The 19,031-nt window shown below is 41.9% G+C and overlaps 1 protein-coding gene across 1 annotated transcript in view; it reads right to left on the reverse strand.

The window, feature by feature from the left end:
- nr6a1a (nuclear receptor subfamily 6, group A, member 1a) overlaps positions 1-19,031 on the reverse strand; it is a 140,448-nt gene that overhangs the window by 57,095 nt on the left and 64,322 nt on the right. The gene's annotated exons all lie outside the window — the stretch shown is intronic.

A 19,031-nucleotide genomic window follows, 5' to 3' on the forward strand; every position in this document is an offset into this window, starting at 1 on the left:
GTTGAGGAGGAAATGCTGTGTACTTTTTCCCTCCAGTTCAAACAGGAGCTCTGTGACACAATAACTATTTAATTGTTACACAACAACCACTAAGGGTGTTGGGGAGGGGGGGGTAGCAACTTTGTCTCCAGCCCCCAGGGGGAGCAGTGTTAAGAGTAAGAAAACCTTTTTTTTAACTTTCTGCATTTTTGCACCCACTGCAAGTAGTGAGGTTTGTTCTTTCTTCGCGCGCTCCACATCTTTGAAAAAGGGGAGTGCTCTCCTATTTGGAACTATACGGTATGTCATGGAAATTTATGTATTTTCACAAAAACAAACAATTACTTCCAAAATGACAACTATGTAAGCATAAAGCCTAATTTTAATGATACTTCTGGTACAAAATAAGGGGAAAAAATGTTGCCCCCCCCCAAAAATACTCCAATAACTGTTGCATTATGGGTGTTTTTACAAACTTGCCCTGGCGGCAAGGCTTAGAGGCTCGTTTGATAGCTTTCATGACAGCGGGATTTCAGGCTCTTGCAGGCTGGTTTGTATGTTTTTTTTCATTGGAAGATGCAAATGGTACATGGTATTTTCACTTTTCACTGCATTTTGTACAAGGAGACATTTTCGGGATTGGCTTGATTTAAAAAAAATGTTTTAAATGTGTTTCTTTGCAATTATTTACAGGTTTTTTTCAGTTTTGTAAAAAAAAAAAAAAAAAAGTTCTGATGCTGTCATTTTTTTGTATTTAATTTAAGGAAACACATTTCTAGGTGGGGTTATTTCCATAGAAACACAAAACTTTCATTACATTTTGGGTCCATTTACAAGACAACGGCGCTCAGAGACACTGAAATTTTTTTTTTTTAAAATGGCTCCCAAAGTGGAACTTTATGAAATCGCCCGACTACGACATTGTTTCAACAACTTTTTGAAAACACGCCGACTCTGTGGAAACGGGTGAAAACGGAACTTTTCTGAACCTCTGCTACTGCACTGCACACCACGGCCGTAGTGACACCACCCACTAGTGGCCCATCACGCTAACTACATCGTTTTCAGTGTTTCTGCCGTTTCCACATGAACAGATAGCATTTTCAAAATGTTGATGTGTCAATGGCGAAACCTTTCTGACAAGAAAAAGCAAAAAAATGCGTTTTCACTTGAACCGTCACGTAAATGAGGTCTAAATACGACTTTCTATGGCCCTCTCAATATAGCAATTTTCAGAGAAAACAATCTAAAATGAGCAAACATTATTGACAGGACATATAAAACTTTTATGTGGTGCAGGCGTGAAGGAAGTTCAAGAATTTCCTTGAAGTTATGATGGAAATATGAGCATGAACACAAGCCTTTGAAACATCAGCCAGACTTCACACATACAGATTAGTCACCATTAAAAAAAGCTAAAATGGACGCTGACATGCACCAATATCACCCGGGACTTGAGACTAGACCACTCGGCTCTGGAAAAGAGGCCCTGAAAACATTTCTTTCCCCAAAACCTCAACCACATTCCTCAGTTTGTCTCGCCACAGGATGTGGGGGCGTTTTTTTTTTGTCTTATTCAGGGTGGAGGGAATCATTTTAAAACCTGCCGGAGCTCAGAGTTCTTTAACAATAGCTGAATGTATTCTGATGAAAGTATTTAAGCCTAAAACAAGCCCAGGAATAATTAATAGAACAAATACAAGTTTTTAAATCTGTTTTGTACACAAACTATCCAGAGTTAAAATAGCCCAGGTGTACTATGGACCTGGACTTTGGATTGTTGAGCCAACAGACGATACACAGTTCTTTCACCATAGTCAACTTTTTTTTTTTATTTGTTTGTTTGTCCGTGCCATTTCTAATGATCCATCACTGCCGCATGGTGAAAAAAGTGGGAGAAAATATTGTGATTTATTTTTTTTGAGGCTATGCCCATTTAGGTCTCGACCATTAAAAGATGCCCTGAAGGCAATTTTATTATCCAGCCACATGGAGTTCTCAAAAAAACTAAAACAAACAAAAAAAACATTTGTTTTAAATTCTAATTTGGTTGTTTGTTTGGTGAATTGTAGCTCTAGTAATCAAGTTGGATTAAAGAAAATGGTCAAATATGATTCAATATTTCTATTTGTGGTCATAACTCTCAATGAATGTTTAAAGAAAATGAGTGCAAAGGTTCCTTAATGATACAACAGTTTTTAATAACAGATAGTCTCATATGAAAATAGTAAAAGTGGATCTGAAGACACAAATCACCCTGGATGTTAAACTGCACTGGAATTTCATTTGTTTTTGTCGATAAACTATTAAAAAATTATTTCTCTTGTTTGTCGACATCAGAAACACTAGGGAACGTTATTGCGTGGCTCTCAGCACCGTTGCCGTGCCGACGGACCCCCAAGTTTTCTATTTTCACATGAAAACGTGTAATCGGGGTCTTTGTTGGTTAAACCATTGACAGCTCTGTAGGAAGTTACGAGATGTTGTGTCACAAAAACGGAAAAATTAAACAAGCTACCTTTATAAACTGAGTCTTAATTCGGTCATATTATGCAAAATTTACTTTCTATTGGTTTTCCAACAGTACTAATCGTCCTCATACCTAGAATGACGCCCCAGAAGTGAAGACAGTATGTCCTCTCTCTCCCTGGCTTGTTTCAGGTTTTAAAAAGTGTGTTGCTCCAACCAGCCAATCAGAAATCAAACCCTATATAGTGTCATCGGGGGTTTAGCCAATCCCAGTCAAGGTAGACCCTCCCTTTGACTCCTCCCACAATCAGGCAGCTCTGCTCTGGCACATGGCACCACGAGAGGAAGTACTTCCTCCTATTCCCAAGATGGGCATGTGTGGGCGGAGCCAGTTCAGCTCACACAGACACAGCAGATTCTGAATGCAGCTCGTATGATCCAATATTCAAAAGGAGGAAAATCAAGGAAAAGCTAGATTTGGGGCAATAAAGTTTGGATAAACTATTTCTGGACTAATGAGACCATATGAAATTGTTGAAAAGCTGAATAATATGACTCCTTTAAAAAACAGAAAGGGTCCATCACAACCAACTAAAATCTGTTGGCGAGTCACACGCAATCCGACATGACATCATTTACCCAGAGACACTGTAATCCCGCTCGGTCTGAGAAGATAATGCCGATAATTACACAATGAGCTGCTTCCATTTCAATTAGACTCTGTTTATACAACAACTTCGTTAAGTTCCGACTCGTGTCGTCGTGTGAATGAGGAAAACATTTTTTCTGAAACGCTGCTACTGCTCGTGTGCACCACGGCCCGAGGACCTCGCTCTTCTGCACATGCTGAGTAGATGGACAATCAGAGCAATGTTTCCTCCAGAGTGTGATGACTCCCAGTCCAGATTCTCCTGGGACTTTTTAGCATTTCTGCCATTTCCATGAAAACAGACTTTGTTTTCAAAAATGTTGCCATGGAAACACCAAACCTTTCTGAAACAAACATGCAAAAATGATACGTAAATGGGGCTGGAGTTGAAGGAAAAGCTTCAGGAAGTTATTGGAAATATGTTTATCCTGAAATACAATGTGCTCGGCGCACTGCACAACAAAGGATTTTAAATAAACACAACTTTTTCTTGGAACAAGTTTGAAACACTAACTATAAATTGTGCAAGAGTTCATCGCTTGTCTTTGCACTTTCCTTCTTCAGATTGGTCGACTAATCAGAGTTTGTGTTTGTTCATCGCTGTTCAGTAACACCATTAATGTGCCATAGCTGACGGTGAAGATTTACCTCAAAGAATGTAATCTAATCAAAATTTGTTGACCACCGAAGCTCAAAAATGGTGTTTTTAGATCTAATTTGAACTTAAAATACCTTAGAAATCTTGTCTGCCAAAAAAAACAAAAAACAAAAGGAATTCTTGTATCGTTGCGACATCGTGGCTCTTCCCCCGAGACGCCATCACACAGCTCAAGCTAAACTAATATTATATGAAAAAAATAAATAAATCAGAACAGATATAGCAACAGGGTACGTGTGAATATTTAACACTGTTTAATGGATGTCTGGAAAAAACTGCACACAACCGCCTGCGTTGATTTATCAGATTAATCTGAAGGCAAACACAACCCCTGCCCTCCTCGTCAGCGGCTCGGCCAAATGCTCCTGACATCCTCACGCCGAGCGCCGAGAGCCAACGCAGCCTTACGAGGCAGAAACGGTGACATCACCCCGACGACAGCTAAACAAAATAGGCCACAGCTGTTTGGTTCTTTAGGGTACAAATTAGACTCAATATGTCACACGGCATCACATCACGGCCGAGAACTGCGGGAATAAGCAGCGAGCCGTCTCCGCTGGATCTCCTCTCGCTTTCTGCTTGCTTACGTTCCCTGTTTTTTTTTCCCAACACGTTCGCTCGCAGAGCTCATGCTAATTTGCACGGGATGAAGAATGAGCAGCGGAGGGCTATTGGTGGGGAATGGATGAATTATGGAAGGATTTAAATAATAAATGGACCCTCTTCAACCAGACGAGTGTCTTGAAAGGGGGGGGGGGGGGGGGGGGGGGGGTACTCAAGGAGGTGGTGGGACACTGTGGAAGCCATACAGTCTCTGAAGAGATCTGGGGCATATGAATTATACCTTACTAGGGTCCATTATCACTTATCAAAGCATCAAATGAATTATTCCGTGCATGGGGGCCCTTGTGAATGCGCATACAGCGCCGCCATAGTTCCACTTCAACAAGAAAACAGACGGATCGGGCGACGCATCCATACGCACACATATGGAGGCAGAGATAGAAACACCTGGGAGGAATCAGTTAGCTGTCAGCGCGGAGACATTAAGCCTTCATATATAAAACAGTCCATGAAGCCTTTAATGATGCAGACACTGTATTTACACCACATGACCGAGGAAACACTAAACATCACTCTTACATTTATCCTCTGAGATAAACTTCCAGCAATCCTTAAAGGGACCCGCCGAGCCAATCCGGAGACAGAGGAAGTAAGACGGGAGCAGAAATGTGGGGGGGGGGGGTATCAGAAGTCTTCTTTCCAGACTTCCATTTAGTCTCTGTAGTCTAAAAATACTTCAACCAGACTCAGTGTGGGAAGGCTTCCCCTCCAAAAAAAAAAATCATCTGAATGTTTCAGCAGCAGTGTGAGGTTTCGGTTAATGCCACGTAAGGAAACCCAGCCATCCATCGTCTAACGCACGCTTTAGACCCTCCCCACCCCCTGGGTGGCAGGTCACAAATCACAAAGAGGTTTCAATGTCAGACTGAGGTCCTGTTTACATGAGAGCAATCAACTGGAAAGATCATCGCTTTTTAGTTTTTGTTTCACAGAAGTTTCATGTTTAGACGGCGACATTCACGACACCAGAATACACTGTAGTTTGCATGCCAGGCCATTAGATGGCGCTGTGTTTTCTTTGGTCATACAACCATGAACAGACTTCTAGAATCTAGAGTAGACCCTGGAAACGTTCCATCGCTTTCAATTCAAGGGGAGTGTGTACACCAGTGTTTGGCTTCACTTGTCTAATCTGAGGTTGTGACGGAGTTCCACAGAATATTTTAGGAAGATGTGTTGGGTTGACAGACTGAAGCTTAAAGGGCCCACTTTACACAGTTTTTCAACACTTTTACACAGGTGTCGGAGGTCCAACAACATTGTATTTAAAGTGAATTTCCCCAAATCCAGCCTTGGTCATTAATTTCAGTCGGTCTAAAAGTGGGTTGGGGGGGTCAAAGTGGGTATCCACTGCCAGAGACAGCAGTGATTTCCCCTTATGACATCATGAAGGGAAAATCTCTGTCAGAGGCTCCAGAAGTGAAGACTGTCTCTCATCTTCCTCACTTGCTTGCTCCACTTTTTAGCGAACGTGTGCTCAGAGATTCTCCCTTCATGATGTCGTAGGGGGACATAAACACTCTCTGGTTTTAACACATTACTATTAAAAACCATTAGAAAGTGAACTTAGCATAATATGGGATCTTTCAAATGCCAGTAATTGAAGGTACATGCCATCCCAGACAAAAGACAGGTGTGGTTGAATCTGTGGCTTCAAATCTTTGCTCTTCCGTCGTACAGTGAGCGGTTCTTGGACAGTCTTTGTAAAATAATGAATGTATCAGTAATCTTTCTACCGCACTCACTATGTAATTGGTACTACGAGCTACAGGGCCGATTACAAACACATTAGCGCTGCACCAAAGTAGTGCAGATTCCCCAAAGAGGTCAAAGTAAGGTTTTCCTCTGCTACCAGAACAACAGTTTGATTATTTTTCTTGATTTATTTCCTGAAGGCACTGGTGGTGTACGTATATGACTTACAGAATGTGAGTAATGAAACACATTGTGGCCGAGGTACAACTTGGTGTTGGGACCAAGTTTTTCAAAACCCCTTTGCACCGTGTCGCAGAAAATAAAACACATGAGCTAAAAGAGAGCCTTGAAGGGTCAGTGCCTTTGATAATGAGCCTATATTTTAAACCAATTTCCTTCCGAGTTTTAGAAATACTAGTTGCTTTCAGTTAACATAGGTTACGTTTGTATCGTCAGGCTGAGTAGCTTTTGTTTTTTAACCAATGGGTTTATATAAAAGAAACTTTTTCCAAAAGTATTCATGTGGGGTATTTTTCAGCATTAAATTAATTAACGTGCAGCAATTGAACGATTTGTCTATTCCTATTTCCGGATGGTGGACGTCTTCGCAGTACTCGGGGTCTCTTGCCCATCTCCTTGGTTGCATTCAGCCGAGTACAAAACTAGCCTGAACAAGCCCCGCACACGAGGCTAGCCGCTCAGCAGCCTCTTATTTACAACTGAATTATTAGATTAGGGCTGTTTTTGCAGCTCCTTGCTTTCTAAGCTTTTAATGAGGAAGTAACGCAGCGTGAATCACAAACGAGGCTGAAAGCGGCGTTCTGTGACTCATCAGTGAGCAGCAAAATCTACTGATCCAATCAGGGACAACGGTGAGTCGGTGCGGCAAGTTCACTCTGAAAATATACCATCAGGGTTGGTTCTATCTTATTCATTGGTCGGTTATACACAAATAAGAGGCTGGAAAGACCTCAGAGAGCTTTAAGGCCTTCTTGAGTTTGCACGTTCTCCCAGTGCATGCAAATAGGTAACACACACCACTTGACTCTGCATATCAAGTGCAGGGAAAACAGTTTCTGCAGCCTTGTCGCTTTTTCTTTTCTCCTCCAAATACGTCACCTTAGAGCATGACTGTGATGCTAATGCTACCCAACTAGCAATTAAGGGCTAGTTTTCAAAAACAAAAAAACATCAAAATCCAGAGTGAATGAATTAGAAATAGCACTTGCTTTAATGTTTTCTTTGGGATTTTTTTACAACGTCCTGATTTGAACACTTTGTTGGGCCCGTTTCGGCCCACGGGCCTGATCATTGACACTCAGGATTTAGATGGGTCTTTCAGATCCCATTGTTTTCAGCATTTGCGCCTTTTTCATATAAACTGACATCTTTTCCAAAATGTTGCCGTCTAAACACAAAACCTTTTTGAAACACAAACAATATGTTTTCACTTGATAGGTTGTGTGAGCGATGCTTGAGTTTAAAGGGGTCATAATAAACAGCTCTTCAACACTTTCACATTCTCGCATTAGTCCACAAACATTGTAATAAAAGATTATTGCACTTTGAATATTGGATCACAGGAGCTGCATTCAGAATCTGCTGCGTCTGTGTGAGCTGGACTGGCTCCGCCCACACACGCCCATCTTGGGAAGAGGAGGAAGTACTTCCTCTCGTGGTGCCATGTGCCAGAGCAGAGCTGCCTAATAGTGGGAGGAGTCAAAGGGAGAGCCTACCTTGACTGGGATTGGCTAAACCCCCGATGACACTATATAGGGTTTGATTTCTGATTGGCTGGTTGGAGCAACACACTTTTTAAAACCTGAAACAAGCCAGGGAGAGAGAGGACAGACTGTCTTCACTTCTGGGGCGTCATTCCAGGTATGAGGACAATTATTACTGATAGAAAATCATTAAAAAGGGAATTTTGCGTAATATGACCCCTTTAAGTTAAAGTTTAAAGTGTTTCATCCACTACTGCTGAGAGGTACAGTGCTCCAAAAAAGGCCTTAATTGATAATTTCCCCATTCAATGACAATTATTCATAAATACCAAGAATAGATTTATAATCTAATCTTGAACTACACTTCAGAAAAATGTATGAAAAATTCACTTTCGCACACATTTCGATCAACCGGATCACTGCAGAAAGACAATAACCTTTACGTAAGTGCATGTATACGTAGCAATGGAGTCTCTCGCATTATTTTTTTTTTCTGCACTGGTACATGCACAGCAAACTGATGAGCTCACCCACAGACTTACAGCCACTAGACGCAGCTGAAGCATCACACCAACGTGCACTCAGGATCAAAGAGAGAATGAAAATTTAAAAGGATGAAAAAAAAAATAATGGAAATCTAGATGATTACCATTTAATAAATGATTTATTCAGCTTTTTTTTTTTTGCCATTGCAAACGTAGACTGCAACGTTCTTTGATGTCAAAGAGGAGAGAGTAATAAGACAAAGTCGTAGCGAGTGTAGGAAAGCGTGTGTGTCCCGGCGTGTTGAGACACCTCCAGCAGCTCCTCGCTGTTTGTGTTTGGTCTGAAGCTGCAACAGGATCTGAGGCCCCAGACTTGGGGGGGATGTCACTCCTCAGCCAGGTCGCCCCCCCACTCCACCCCCCACCCCCGGAGAGGTCCTTTCACCCTGCAGCCCCCCGAGGAGGGCAGGAGGTGAAGCAGGGAGGAGGGGGGAAGGCTGAGAGCGCGGTCACTGTGATGACGCTGCTGCTCGCTGGCGTTACCCCCGCTGGCCTCGCCCCGACACCCTACCCCTCCGAGCCGCAGTGCTCAAAGTGAAGGTCAGAGAGCTGAGAAGGACACGACGAGGCGGCCTGAAACCCGAGCCCCGTCTTAAGTTGTTTTCCGCTCTGAAGTTTCCCCAAAACACCTCGTTTCTGCTCCGGTGCGAGACAACGTTCAGCATCTCAGACTCCACCGGAAGGTCTCCAATCCAAACGCTTCAATTCATTGCATGTTGTGAGAAAATACGTCAAGAAGGAAAAAAAATTTTAATATACCCAAACCGTCACAGTCCCGAATTACTGTACAAAGCTATTCAAGCTCTGTAAGAAAAAAAAAAAAAAAAAAGATAAAACTTGAAATATAGACCATTTCCTGTTTTGATTTAGGCTAATTAAGGCCCTGTTTACATGACAACGCTTTCAAGTGAAAACAGAAAACTTTCATTGCGTCTTGGGAATCGTTTGACACGGAGCCACTGAGAACACAACTTTTTGGAAAATGGCTTCCAAGGTGGAACTTTTTGAATATGCTCAGACTTCGATTCAGTGGAAACTGTGTTAAAAATGCAACTTTTCTGAAATGCTGCCACTGCTCACGCGCACCACGGCACCACAACTGGCTCCCTCTAGTGTCATGACTCCCAGTCCATATCCTCCTGGGACTTGGTAGTTTTATTTTGACAGTCACCGTAATAACAATTCCACTTGGTCATCCGTTCATACGAATGTCCGCGTACTGCCATTGTTAATGTTTACAGCGCATTGTTCTCTGCTGTATGTGTGTGTATGATTACATTAAAAAAAAAAATCAAACAGCAACTCTTTGCTGGCAGGCAAACTACATGGACTTCTATGTAAAGGAAAACCGAAGCGAATGTAAAACTTTTCTGAAACGAAAACGCAAAACGTGCATTTTCACTCGATACGTCGCATAAATGGGGCTTAAATCTGTTTAAATAGGAGGTAAAACGACATGATTTGTTCAATTAAAGATAAAGGTCAAAGCTTGATGTCAAAAATATCATTTGGTTGTCGTTTTATTCAGTAAGTCTGCACACAAATAGAATTTTGCAAGTCGTATAATAAAAGCCTTTTTTTTTTTCTCCAGAACAAGCAGCAGCAGAAGTAAACAAAGCACCCCTTTGCAGTCTTGCATTCTTTTTGAAATTCGTCAAACACTAAAGTGGTGCCTCCAATAACATTACCAGTCGTGGCCCTGAAGCTGGTCTAAGTTCGAGACCACTGATGGATTTCTACCAGAGGTGATCAACATCATCAAGATCCGGCCTGACCAAGAAAATCCTTGGAGAAAATCCGACTTCAGCCATTAGACTGGTAACGAATCGGTACAGGAGCTCCTTCCTTTTTTCTTTCCTTTTTTTTTTATTCCCCTCAAGCAAACACCCCATCATCAACAAACGGCGTAATCCCCCATCCACACATCTTGACACATTTACCCCGGCCACCCGAAGCACCTTGTTATTTCAGTATCCGTGGCTTTTCCACAACACGCCGATGAATGACAGTGCTGAAATGAGGGGAAATATTTTTTCATTTAGCCAGGAGTTTGGGAGTGTTTCATCTTATTGCTCAAATGACGGGCTTTTAATGCCGCAGCATTCATAACCCGTGCTTCTTATCACGGCTCCCTCCAACACTTGATGGAATTTGCCATCGCACAATGGTCGGAAAATACACTTCAAAGGCAAGACGCATCTAATCTCCTCCACTCTGCACATTGCAAATTTGCTGTGATAATAAGATCCTGCCTTCCCAAGCGTTCTTAGGGATCTGAACCAAGGATGAGAATTTCATCTCGCTCTCTCTGTCCTTCTGTTTCTTTCTATCACGCTCTCCCCCAAGTGTGGCATCGACGGGAGGAGGAGGAGGACGAAGAGGAAGAGGCTGTGCTGCAGTTTGAGAGAATCTCCGCAACAGCAGTACTGCATATCTGTGGAACCCATCCCCATCCTTATGTAAAAGCCCTATTTTACAGATTTATACCACACACACACACACACACACACACACACACACACACACACACACACACACACACACACACACACACACACACACACACACACACACACACACACACACACACACACACACACACACACACACACACACACACACACACACACACACACACACACACACACACACACACACACACACACACACACACACACACACAAGAGAGAGAGCGAAGCAGGAGTGACAGCACAGCACAGTGACCTAGTTTCCATGTGGCCCAGAAAGATCAAGCATGACTCCCTCAGAACTGCTACGGGCACAAAAACCTGGTTGAGTGGATTCAGTCAGTCAGGCCAGTGCACATCGGGCGAGCGGCCAACCTACCGAATCGCACTGCAAACAGGGAGCCGCTTTAACCGCGGCGCCCGCCACGCAGCGAGAGACCGGGCATCTCCCGAGCATCTCCCGAGCGTCCTCGGCCAGAAACTCGCGGGACGTTAAAACCAAAAAACAAACAAACAAAAAAAACAAAAGAAAAGAGAGAAGAGCGGAAAAGGACGGCGGGCAGGAAGCGCTTGCAGGTAAAGTTGTGTTTAGTCTGGCGGAGGGCAGGTTGAGGACAGGCTTGTCATCGTAGGCACAGCTGCGGGACACGCTGCAACAACAGCCCCCCACCCCCCACTGCCCCGCCGCCTGCGCCCTACATACACCGCTCCACCCCCCTTCCAGGTTATCTGTGCACACGGAGAAGGTTATGGGTAGAGATGCTATCACAGAGAGCGAATTAGCACAACAAAGAGGTGTTTTAGAGAAAAAGGGCCGCCAGCATAATTAGCTGATCCCTCGCCGAGATGCCGCGTTCGATAGCGAGCAACATGCTAATGTAAAGACACACGGCCCGGCGTTCGGGGAGGAGACGCGATTTGAGCCACAGTCACGCTAACTAACTAAATAAATAAAAAATATATAGCAATAAAAGTAACACCGGTGTGAAATTGCTGCTTTTATCAACAACAAACTCTGTTCCAGTTTTTCTTACAACTTCTTATTTCCTGGAGAAACACGGAAGATTTTCCAGCAGAGAAAAAGTTTTCAGCTTCGCTTAGCATGAAGCCTGGGGGCTAACGCTAAGTGCTACCCAAGTACACTGAGAAAATGTAAAATACAATAAACGGTTAATAAAAAACACGTCTAAATAAAGTACATGCGAGACAAAATCTGTACCTTTTTTGGTTTCATCATCGTATTTAAACATTTCATTTTCTCTTAAAAACGCCAATTCTGGAGGCAACATATTAATAGCATGTAGCTAACAGGTAAACGTGTTTGGAGGCCTCAGCGCAACATAGCAGCAAAGAATTGGATCGGCACCTAAAATACTGACAATCTTATTTGCTTTTTTTTTTGGTTTTAGATCCAGATTCCAAGTGGTCCAAGTCCCCCCCCCCCCCCCCCTCGATATTTGTACTGAAATGTTAATACATTTTAACGACATAAATAAATATGAACACACAAGAAAAATACAATTGGTAGTGAATGACAATTTCATAATAGATAAACTACTAAAGAATGACAACGGGTTAAAAGTGCTTGCAGATGTTCTTCAAGACCATGGTACTACTTGATGGTGACAATAGAGGGGGCACATTTTCTGTGTTACAGGTACTACAATATAAATAAATTACAAGGGGTACAGATTCTATGGCATAGAAAATGGACCGAAGTACCATAATACACATTTTATTTAGGGAGCTCCAGGACGGACGGATGGATGGATGGATGGCCTAAAACTGTATTAACCAAACGCCCATACAAGTCGCTCCACCAGTGAGAGGATGTTTCCCGTTTACTTTTCTACCGATGAGAATTCGTCCCTGTATGATTCCAACCCTTCAGATTACTTCCAATAAAGCCTTTGGATCCGCTCTCTGATCGCTGATTTGCAATAACATCCCCCTAAATAAAAGCCCTGGGCAGTTTCCCCATGTCTGCATTAGATTGTAGAAGATGTGTCTTTCTGGTTTTCTTTAACACGTGCACATCTGACTTCTGCAACCTCAGAGCGGGCGAAGCCTCAGGCCCCTCATGTGATCTCCGGAAACCCCCTCCCCCCTTTGACGGGGGTCCCTGACTCCGGGTTGGGAATCAGTGTTGTAGTGGGCGCCGAGAAACACTCATAAAAATCGTTATCGCATGAGGACGTGCTGCAATAACTGACGCAACTTCAGGAAACAGTGCCAACACAATGGAGGGCCGTTATAGCGACGACAAACTCAAATCGCACTAATCCAGATAGAACGGCTCTGCATCTTTGCAAGTTTTCATTCGAAGTTGTCCTTTCAGGAAAGCGACTCATCCTCTTCTTATAATCCGTGCATCTCCGGTATTAAGCCTGACAGCAGAAACAGCGAGACGCGTTAAACGCCAACAAACCTGTACCGCGGGAGTTCCTGTTAAGTCGGACCTGACAGGGAAGTGAGTTCTTAACTTGGAGTGGTGGGAAACGTGTCGGTCTGAATTCAGGGTGAGTGAACCAGGAGGAAGTTGTACATCGGACGGGGTGGATCGGCGCCGCCGTGCCGATATCCCCTTTAATATTGTCCCAGCGTGACGGCGAGGCGAAGGGCTATTCTGTTAAAGGCTAAACAAAAGAGCTTGCGCGGCAGCGTGCCGCGAAGCGCTGCGTGCTATCCAGGTCAGAGTGATCTAATCAGGTGTGAATGAAAGCACTTGGCCGCGCTCCAGGCCTCGCAATGCCGTCATCTCCCAGGGGGAAGGGGGGAACACACACACACACACACACACACACACACACACACACACACACACACACACACACACACACACACACACACACACACACACACACACACACACACACACACACACACACACACACACACACACACACACACACACACACACACACACACACACACACACACACACACACACACACACACACACACACAGATCTAACTAGACATGCAAGTACATATAAACAGCAAACCAGATAAAACCAACACTAAAGTCATACTAACAAAAACTTTATTTCATCAGTCAGATCTAAACCTGTGAGCCACATTGTTGGAAATCACTTTGCTTTCTATTGATTATGTGAACACGGCTGCCAATATACATTGTTCTACTCAAGGAAAGAGAAAGACTCTTCCTGGAGGACAGCAAGACACAAAAACACTTGATGTCTACTTTTATAAAGTGAATAATGAAAAAATTCATATTCTAAACTATTCTCAAGGGCTGATCGACTAATCGGAACTAAATCATAGAGAGAAAACACTAAACATTGGGAATATATTGAGCTGAAATGGTCAGACGGATTTTTCGCATTTGCCAAGTCAACGGAATTTGGAACCAATTAAAGAATACTGAAGACAATATATTGGAATTCAGGCTTAAATAAAATACACTCTGGTTTCCTCCCACAGTCCAAAAACATGCATGTGAGGCGTATTGGTGACCGTAAAATGACAATCGACAAAAGTTCTTAGACAAAAAACAAAACTCATAAAAATGAAAAACTGATCACAATCTAAACATACAATTACTATATTTTCATAAAAGCTACACAATTTTTAATCTCAATGTTTCAGCAGGACTCTTTTCATTACTTCAGCCTCACTAAAGATTAAGATAATAGATTAGTTAAATTGGTGCATTTAGCATACAAATCGGTATATTTGATCCAGCCCAGGCTATGCTTGAAAATACCCAACAAAAATACACCAATCTAGATCAAATTAACATTTTTAAATGAAGTCATTAAAGCTAATTTCGACGACATGAATCAGATCAATTGATCAGTTTTACACGTTCACGTTTACACGTTCAGTTTTTTACCAGTGTCAAAATGTCGAAAACGGCATCAATAGTCAAATAAATTCTGGTCTTACTCACAAATCTAAGCTCATTTACTTCATTTTACCATTTCATCCTCCGAACACACTGTCTTGAAAACTTCCAAAAGTATGTTTGTTTTCAACAAAAAGACGGTGAAAGTTTCATCAGACGTATCCTTGTCGCCTCACACATGCCAAGATTCAGAGCATTAGGTACCAGCGTACATACTTGGCCCTGACCGACGTTCAGTCTCTGATCACGTACCAGACCGATGTTCATCGTCAGTATTTGACTTTATTCTTCACAGAGCAGCAGCAGGGTCCGACATACGCCTGTAGTTTCCCCCCCGAGCGTTTCCTTACAGAATACCAAAAAATCTGTAGGCTCGCCATATTCCGTTAACTTCTTGAAGCTTCGGTCTTTAACAAAAATTCCTTGAAGCAGGAGTTTGGAGGTCGTTGTCGTGACGAGCTGCGTTATCGTCTCTGAACGGGATCACGGTGTCTCAGGGTAAACGATAACAGATTGGACTTAGCGTGGCGAGCAGCAGCAGTCTTCATTTTGTGCAACAATTATACCAATACTTTACTGTGTTAATCCCCTTGGGTTTCATATATGGTTTTAATATATGTAAAAATACTATCTTGTATTGCATTTCTGAAATTTTGACAGTTAACAATGGGGAAACATTTCATTACATTTTCAGCTGTTTTAGCACCCGATTAAGCAGTTTGACATTTACATTTTTGACTATTGACATTTTAGCAGTCGTGACTATTTTAGACTGATTTTTAAGCAGTTATGCATGTTTTTTCACCGAATTCTTAAAATTTTTTCATAAAAATTCTAGTAATTTTACTTTTTTCTAAGCTGTTTTAGGATTTTTTTTTTTTTTTTACTTTTGAACATGACTCTTATGTAAATGAAAATATAGGATAAAATGTTTATGTATAATTTGCAGAAAGCTTCAGGGAGCCGCTACGGAGTACCACGGTGGAAAGACGAGAGTCTTGACGAGATGGAAATGTGAAACTGAGGCATCTCAAAAAAGAAAAAAGAAAGGAAAAAAGGAGAGAGTGATAGAAAAAAGGAAAGACGAGAGTCTCAAAAACAAAGCTATTTCTAACTACAGTCTATGTGATGCTCTGTCACCCCGACTAGTGGCAGGTGGATGCATGACAGTTAAGCAGCTTAAACCAAGTGTTTTTCTTTTGTTTTTTTTAAACCAACTATTATTCCCGACTAACAGGAAGACATTTAAGTACTTTGCCAACTAATCACACACATTCCCGCTTCAAAAGCTGAAAACGTTGCATCCATCTAATACCGTTCCAATTTTGTCACGGGTTATGACGGCTGGTCACTTAATTTAGCCGGGACGGGAGAGCAATACTCTGAAAGGTTAGTACTTTCATGAAATCCACTTCCCAACAGGTCTTTGTGGTATTTTGTTGTCATGAGGATGAGGAGCAGGAGGAGTTGTAGAGACAAAAACCAGTGGGAGGTTCCATTTAATGGGGAAAGTTCTTCACGATTTGCCGCACCGAGGAGAAATATTGTCTGGTGACGCAGAAATACCACAATAAAGCTGCAAACTGACATAAATCCTTGAAGAATCTATGAAAATAAACATTCCAGGACTGTACGCGTTTGAATCTGCATCAGAAAGAACTTTTACTGTGGTTAAAGAAGAAGAGCCTCCTTCAACCTGAATTTATCTATAAATGAAAGAGATCTTTTATTTTTTTTTTTCCCCCAGTATCTGTTGTCCACAGCTGCTCCACAGTGGATGAAAAGCCTCTCCGGTTCATGAAATCCCTGCAGCCATCTGAAGGCAGCAGGACACATATGTTGATAAGTCTGCAGCCTCCAATTTGATAAGTGCCGCACCAGAGCACAGCGCCATCATCACGCACCACCGTACACTTTTTTTAAATTCTTTATTTAACCTACACTGCTGCTACAAAATAACCACACACACATACACTTCCACGCGCTCAAGGTTGGTTGGTTAAAACGGGGTAATCTGCCTGTTTATGCGGGAGACATCGGATTATCGGGGCTCATTAATACCATGCGTCATGACCTCTTTTCCCATTTTTTTCCCCCCCAGCCTTTCATATTTTATACATTTCGGTACACTGAGCATCGTATTTTTTGTGATGTGATGTGACCGTTTACAACATGAGATAGAGTGGAAATGATTCATTTGCCTCGGTGAATCGTCCTCGAGCTTGACCAAGATACGACTTGGAACCTGCGATTGAACCGAGAACTGTTTTTGCCATAGCTAATCAATTTTCAAACAATGTTTGGACTGTTAAGACAAAAAGAAAACCTGCTTACATAAGAGGTCAAATTTCCATGTAAATCATCAGAATTGAGTGTAATGAATAATGTGACTATAATTCATATAGCTGCATTGAAGTTTTAAAAAAACAAACTGATTTGATCTTAATGGACTAAAAAGTCTGATTTGAATCAAATTGGAGGAAAAATCTGTATTTGTGATGAAAATACGGAGCTAAATTATAAAAGTACTGTGAATACGAGTTTGTGTTTCAGATCATCTGAAATAGTTTGATAGAAAAATGTTGTGTTTTAAGTAACTGAAGTCCCTTTTTGCAAACAGAAATCTTGCATTCCACATAAAGCTGATATAAGACAATGAAAGCAGGTAAATTCTCCCATTCAGTGTCAACAATTCCAGCTGGCCGCATTCGATATGTCGACGACTTGCTGCAATTCATTTCCGGGCTCGTGTGCTTTACGTGCATATTTTATGGACAAAATTCAGATTTCTATCATATCTGAAGAGAAAACTTTGGGAATGAAAGCAGAAATGTATTCTTGTGTCCAATGATGGATTCAATATTTGTCATGAAATTCTGAATGTGAACTATAGTTTTACTAATCAAAATATGAGAGTGTTTTAGTCCAATTTTTAATATGAAACAAAGAAAATACATAAATTCATCCAATCAATTTCACCAATTTGTTTCTCGACAGCTTTGTCTTAGTCGATGACTTACTGCGGTGTGTTGCTGGATCCCTGCTCTCGAGTTACATTTAGAAAGAGTAAAACTCTGGAAATAAAAAACTAATAACTTGCTTTAAGTCATCATTTTAGAAATTGTTAATTCCTATCTGAATGATATTTAAACAGAATTGTTGAAGACAGAAATAGAAATTGTGACTATCATGGTGTTATAGTGTCCAATGGTTGGAATGAATATACATATTCATGATAAAACTAGGAAATTACTGTGAAATGCTTGATATATTGTAGCAGTGTGGGTTTTTGACATAATTTTTGATGTGCTGGTTGAAAACCGAGCAAGAATCTTTCTATTTAGCAGGAGTGATGAATAACTTACCCCATGTGGGACGAGTAAAGTCCGATCTTATCTTATCTTAAATCTGCTTAAGGGAATCCTTCAACAGATGAACATATACATCAAAAGTGCATAAAATGTAATTTTTCTTGTGTATTAGTAATTACATGGATGGAAATGACATACGATATGGGGAGCCACAGACCCCCACCACCTTAAAAAAAACATGAAATAGTCGATTTTCCCTCCACATTATGACACAATTCTACCATTTCTTTATAGTATTACATAAAGAGAAGCCCTTTCAGAGTTGGAAAAAAACGAGCCGTTCATCAATGACAAGAAATACACTCTGACATCTTCAGAGACGTTCAACGTCAAGTTTTGCTTTAAATAGAGCAAATTTCCTTCAAACTCGACATGAAAAGTGCTCCGGCATGAACGACACACTTTAACGAACACGACGCATGCTTGTAAAAAGAGCATTTTAAAAAAGAAAAAGACAAAGCTATCCGCTTTCCAACCCTTCACTGATAACTCGTTTTAGCGACGGTGAAAATTCATGGAGGATTTCATCAGCGAAGAGTGTCTGGTCGCAGAAGTCACCTCTATGGTCTCAGCTCTTCATATACAACTCCACACGGTGTGACCGCGGCAGTTAACGCTCCAATAAGAGAAAATAAATAAATAAATAAATAAATTCTCAGGATGTTGAGGTTTGTTGTTTTTTTTTTTTTTCCCTCTTTCTTCCAACAGTGTCACTCAGACTCCGCCCACTCACACAGCGGCAGCCATTCAATGGAGAAGCCTTCTGCTTTCAATGGTCTGAGCTCAGAGCCAATCCTGCACCCCCCCACCCCCCCCCCCCTCCTCCCCGCCGGGCCCCTCAGCGAATAGCGACGGCCTCTCGCCGCACACGTGACTGTGGGTGCTGCTGTCCATCAACTGCCTCATATATAGTGCATGCGAGAAAATGTGGAGCAGTTCAATAACTTGCGTCGCAGCCAGGCTCTCGTGTTTGTGTGTGTG

Source organism: Lipophrys pholis (assembly GCF_963383615.2).
Source record: "Lipophrys pholis genome assembly, chromosome: 7".
Taxonomy (NCBI): domain Eukaryota; kingdom Metazoa; phylum Chordata; class Actinopteri; order Blenniiformes; family Blenniidae; genus Lipophrys; species Lipophrys pholis.